Source organism: Octodon degus, unplaced genomic scaffold (assembly GCF_000260255.1).
Source record: "Octodon degus isolate 3935 unplaced genomic scaffold, OctDeg1.0 scaffold00009, whole genome shotgun sequence".
Taxonomy (NCBI): Eukaryota; Metazoa; Chordata; class Mammalia; order Rodentia; family Octodontidae; genus Octodon; species Octodon degus.
Window position 1 is genome coordinate 22486103 of NW_004524585.1, and position 6253 is coordinate 22492355.

At 37.1% G+C, this 6253-nt stretch overlaps 1 pseudogene; it reads left to right on the forward strand.

The window, feature by feature from the left end:
- Window positions 1–1920: 1920 nt before the first annotated feature.
- Window positions 1921–3217, forward strand: LOC101578834 (annotated as a pseudogene).
- The last annotated feature ends 3036 nt before the right edge of the window (window positions 3218–6253 follow it).

The following is a 6253-nucleotide window of genomic DNA, read 5'->3' on the forward strand; positions in this document are numbered from 1 at the left end:
ATGAGACAGTTTCAAAACCAATTAGTAGAACAGTTTCAATACTTAATACTGCATATTGTTGTCTTAGTGGTTATTCATTGTACAAGATGCAGACATGATATCCTATCCACAAACACTATTAGAACAAATCTTTCTATTCATTGAATTAAGAGAATGTAGCTGTATATCTATCTTAACTATTGAAAAACAAATAGCAATGAGACAGTTTCAAAACAGATTACTAGCACAGTTTCAATAATTAATACATTGCATATTGTTGTCTTCTTAGTGGTTATTCATAGTACAAGAAGCAGACATGATATCCTGTCCACAAACACTATCAGAACAAATCTTTCTATTCATTAAATGCAGAGAAAGTAGCTGTATATCTATCCTAACTATTTTGACTATACAGATACAAAGTGGTCCTTCATTTGTATGCCCTTTTTTTGTTTAGTTTTGTCAGAGAAGGGTATTCTATTGTCATTTAAATATTGTAGGTGCGTGAATTCAGCAAAATATTCCAGATATAGTCCAGTAGTCCATAATAGTAGTGGATTATCCATGTTACTGGCGATGTCAGAAGTTGTTGACTTGAGCCTTTTACAGCTCAGCATATTAGTATAACTTTACTTTTTATACCTCATTTTTATACTTTTCTGCTGGATGATTAAGACCAAGATAAAGCAAGACCTATATAACAAGAAATGTAACTTTTGTATCTGACAAGGTCAGTCAAGTCCACTTAGGATTTAACCTGAAACCCTGTATAGCAGTTTGTAGATCCTTTGTCAGTGTCAGCCATGTGGATGAGTCACGGCCATTGTTTGACCAATTTGCTCTCTGTGGAAGCCTGAAAGAATGTTTTCTCTCCATGTAACTCTCCTTAGGCACACTCTACATCATGATCACTTTCCTCCATGGCCCCTCAATAATTTAAATGAATTCTATTGACCTATTGAAGATTGAGAGACTAGACTCTTTAAAAATACAATTTTATGGTATTTAGAAATACAAAGCTGTATTATAACAGAAAATATTATTTAGGGCAAACAACATAGATGGATATATTGTCAGTAAATAATAATACAGGAAGTAGTGAATAGTAGTAGAAAGAGATACTGTGAGTAAATAATACCATGAACAGTCTATTAAGAAGATCCACCTTTTTTTCCTTTGCAACACAGTGTCAACACCAGTAATATGTAAACTGACTGAATGCGACACTTCAACATGAATGCTCATCTTGAATCATTCAAATGGCCAGGGATGTAGGTTATGGTGCACTGTCTGCCTGGCAATTGTGAGGTCTTGAGTTCAATTACCAGTACAAAAAAGAAAAAGATAGAGATATTCAAAGATAGTCTATGGAATTGGATAGCTGCTCGTGTTACATATCAACAACGGATGATAGTGTATAATATATCTTTTTGTGCTCTATGTGTTACAAGTGTTCTGAGGTATGGTCCTTATCTCTATTATTATTTCTGGCAGACTGGGGATACTTGCCATACCCTCCACCCACTGAAGTTGCATCTCACAGTGAACCACTTAAACCATTATGAAACTAATCATGCACCAGGACAAGTTGGGGAACAGGAAGCTGGGGAAATGGCTCAGTAGGATAAGTGCTTCCCTGGTAAGCGCAAGGGCCTGAATTCAATCTCCAGTTCCACCAAAATAATAATAATAATAATAATAATAATAATAATAATAATAATTAGGGAACGAACTGTAAAAAATATCTGGAATAAAAAATAGAGCCAGAAAGCCAGTCTATTTATATAGAGTTTCAAGATATCTAAATTGGCCTAAACTTTCTGTACTATCATTTGGCAATATTAAAAAAAATACCTTAGAATTTTTCATATATTCTGCTTCACTGATTCCACTTCCAGAAAGTTTTGTTAACAAAACAGTTATGTGGGTACTTTCCAGAACATGCTGAGAGGTGAAGGAGTGGTGGCTGCTCGACCTGCACACAGCTATGTGCTTCTTTCTGCCTACCCCACCACAGCCCAGCCTGCTCACTGCCTACAAAAAATGGTGAATGAAAGGACTTATTATGCTGCTTTTGGGGGGGCCAAATCCAATGCCACCCAAGAAGAACTAAAAAAGGCTTATAGGAAACTGGCTTTGAAGTACCATCCTGATAAGAATCCAAATGAAGGCAAAAAGTTTAAACAGATTTCTCAAGCTTATGAAGTTCTCTCTGATGCCAAGAAAAAGGAATTGTATGACAAAGGAGGAGAACAGGCAATTAAGGAGAGCAGAACAGGTGGTGGTTTTGATTCCCCCATGGATATCTTTGATATGTTTTCTGGAGGAAGAGGAAGGATGCAGAAAGAAAAGAGAGGTAAAAATGTGGTGCATCAGCTCTCAGTTACCTTAGAAGATTTATATAATGGTGCCACAAGGAAATTGGCTCTGTGAAAGAATGTGATTGTGACAAATGTGAAGGCCGAGGTGGTAAGACAGGAGCTGTGGAGTGCTGTCCCAACTGCCGAGGCACTAGAATGCAAATAAAAATTCATCAGATAGGACCTGGAATGGTTCAGCAAGTTCAGTCTGTGTGCATGGAGTGCCAGGGCCATGGAGAATGCATCAGCCCTGAACACAGATGTAAGAGCTGCAACGGAAGGAAGATAGTTAGAGAAAATAAGATTCTAGAAGTTCATATGACAAAAGTATGAAAGATGGCCAGAAGTTAACATTTCATGGTGCAGGAGACCAAGAACCAGGGCTGAAGTCAGGAGATATTATCATTGTGTTAGAGCAGAAGGACCACACTGTTTTTACATGATGAGGAGAAGATCTTTTCATGTGTATGGATGTACAACTAGTTGGAGCACTGTGTGGCTTCCGAAAGCCAATATCCACTCTTGACAACTGAACGATAATCACCACCTTTCATCCAGGTCAAATTGTCAAGCATGGAGACATCAAGTGTGTGCTAAATGAAGGCATTCCGATTTATCGTAGACTGTATGAAAAGTGTTGTCTAATTATTGAATTTAAGATAAACCTTCCTGAAAATGGCTTTATCTCTCCTGACAAACTCTCATTTCTGGAAAAAGTCTTACCTGAGCTGAAGGAAGTAGAGGAGACCAATGAAATGAATCAGGTAGGACTGGTGGACTCAGATCCAAATCAGGAAAGACGGCACCATTATGATGGAGAAGCCTGTGAAGATGACGAACGTCATCCCGGAGGTGGTGTTCAACATCAGACCTCTTAATGGGGCCAATGACTAATGTCACTGCTGGCCTGTAGTGTTCAGTAGTGAGTGCACGAAGGACTAGAATCATCATACACTCACTACTCGCTATTGTTTTTGTTTCAATATTCAATTATAGTAGTGTTTTAAAAGTTAAATGAAGAATAAACACAAATACAGAAGCTTCAACTTTGCCCTGCATGTGTGATGACTTCAGGGTGCAAGATGAAGTTTCGTGCCTGTAAAAAGTACCTCACCCTGGTGTCCTGTTAAGCCGTGTCTTGTATCTGATTTCAGTTGTATACATGGACAAGCTTAGACTAAAATGCTAGATATACATGTTGACCTCAGTGCATGACCCTTCATTGTTAAGCTGTGGATTAAAACTGTATTTAACTGGCAATCAGAAAAAAGGAATAGTTTATGGAAGTGTTGGTCTGTCTATAGTTATTTGTGCTAAGTCGGATTCATTGTGATGCTTCTGCATTCTACTGCCTCAACTATTACTTGAAGGTGGTATAAAATATAATTTAGCCTGTGATAAGAGTGATAGAACTGATACCTTTCTAAAGAAGGGGTTTATCATAATGCTGCTTCTTAAAGGCCTGCATTTCTAGGATTTCAGTCCTTTCTGCTGTGCTGTGTTTTTCACTACATATACAAAACAGTTGACCCCTCCTAGTTACATTGTTTTTCCCTTCTCCTTGGACCATGATAAGCGCTTGAGTTGTGACTTCAGAGCTGGATAACGTTGAAATTAAAATGAAGACACTACATGGAAAGGTAATTTGCATGTGTAATATAAGAAGGTGCTCCATAGGGATGTCACAGGCTTACATTAACCCATTTAACTTAATGTTCCAAACTAACTATAATTTAATGGTAATAGTATAGCAAATTGCGATGGACAGCTTTACTTGTATGTTTAAAAAGTCATATGTTCACATGCGTTTTCTGGATATCAGAATTTAAGCAATTGTTAAACTGTATGAATGTCTTCTTAATATGCTGATTACAAAGCAAATAAAAGTAGTCATGCAGAGCTCACTTCAGCAGCAAATAACTATATACACATAAGAATATTCATCAGGGAGTTATGTGTATTGGGGAAAACTTGAAGATCATCTAAATACCCCCAAGTATGGAACTAGTTAAATTTTATTTGCAATTACTTATAGAATAATATGTAGAAATAAAAGAAGTACAGAAAAGAAACAGTCTTAGGGCCAGCCAGATAGGCCAGCAGATTAAAGTGCTTGTTTAGCCAGACTCAGGGGTTCAATCCTCAGGCCTGCCGTGTTGGCTCTACCCCTGGGGTACCCTGAGATGGTGATTGAGACTGGATGTGGTGGTGCATGCCTGTAATAGCAGAGCTTGAGAGGCTGAAAACAGGAGGATCACTATGAGTCCAATCTGTGTAGTAAAACCCTGTAGACTCTGTACTAAATACATTTAAAAAAAGAAGGAAAAGAAAATAAAAGAGACAGTTTTATTTGGTATTTGGAGAGGTATATGGACTTATGGAGACATCGCAAATGGCTTGAGGTAGTCCTTCTAGCTGCTTAAGACATGGTATCAGAATTGTCTTACTATTAAACTCTAAGAAGCCAGAGTCAGTATCAGAAATAAAGGAAATAGAACAAGTATGACCCACACCTATTGTACAGAAATAGCTAATGACAGAAAATTGATAATTCTGTATTCTGTAGGAGGAGTGGTGGAATCTGGGGACATGCATTCATGGTTAAATTTTCTTTGAAGAGCATTCATGCTTATATAGGTAAAACTCTTAGTATAAATACTAAAATTAACTTTTCAGGTGATGGGATTATGTAATATTTATTTTATTATTTTTAGTCCCTTAGTGAAAGTATATTACTTTCTTGGGGCCAGGGAGATGGCTCAGTAGAATAAGTGCCTGCCTGGCAAGCACAAGGGCCTGAGTTCAATCCCTAGTTCTGACAAAAAGAAAAAAAAGTATATTACTTTTTGTATAAAAACAACAAAATGAGAATTTTTCATTTTTTAAACTCTTGTCTTCAAGAGGTTTTCCATACAGGGATTCAGCATCACTCTTGACTCACTTAGGTATCTGAGCCTCTTTTTGCACTTCTCAGTGTGCCCCAAGTCAGAGTGTTAGAGTCATCTGTCTCTATGCATCTTTTTCAACTGGATTGAAATTTCTGGAGTGTAGTGACTCATGTTACTCAATACGGTGGATTGCTCTAAATAGGCTCAAGGATACAGTCTGTTGAGTTGAATGAGCTTTTGAATGCACTTAAATCTAAGCTAGTCAGCTATAAATCTGAACACCCCATGCTCAAGTACAGAGCCAGTAATTGGAGAGCAATTCCAAGTGGTCAGAGGGTCTTGAAATTTGTTGGGGATAACAGAACTTCGCTGAACCCCTTGAAGAGCTTTCCACAGATATTTTTATTTTGTACAGCAAAGATAGCTGTTTTATTGCTACTTAGTAGGATGGATATTTTAGGTAGGATGGACAGTTCAGTTATTGTGGACTATTTAGGCAGTGGTTTTCCAGTTTTCTGTTTGCAGCTGAGGAAGAAAGAGTCTTTCAGAGGTTCTTAAATTCAGATGTTATATTCCACTCTGGACCCCTATAGCTATGATGTACCAGTATTAAGAAAGTCTGAGCTGTAAGTAATATTTCCCTTTGGGCAATATATTCAGTGATCCTGAAAAGCAGTTGATTAATCTGATATCTTTGTCTGTATTGTCAGGATTAATTTCTGATAGAAGGTGCATGAAAGAGGAAATAATCTAAAGGAAGGAACAAAAATAGAATAGGAGAAAGAAATTTTGAGAATACACTTATTAGGAAAGTGAACTTGATGAGCCTGAAAAAAGGATACTGGTTCTGAAGAGTCAAACATTGTTGTCAGAAGAATTACACTCGATATTATCATCAACTTTTAAAAATTAAGCTTAAGCAACTTTATAACAATATCAACAACAGCAGCGAATCACAGTACAGTATCTTTTTGTTCATTGTTCTGCTTTTATATTAGCTGTTACTAAATCATTTCAGGGAAGAAA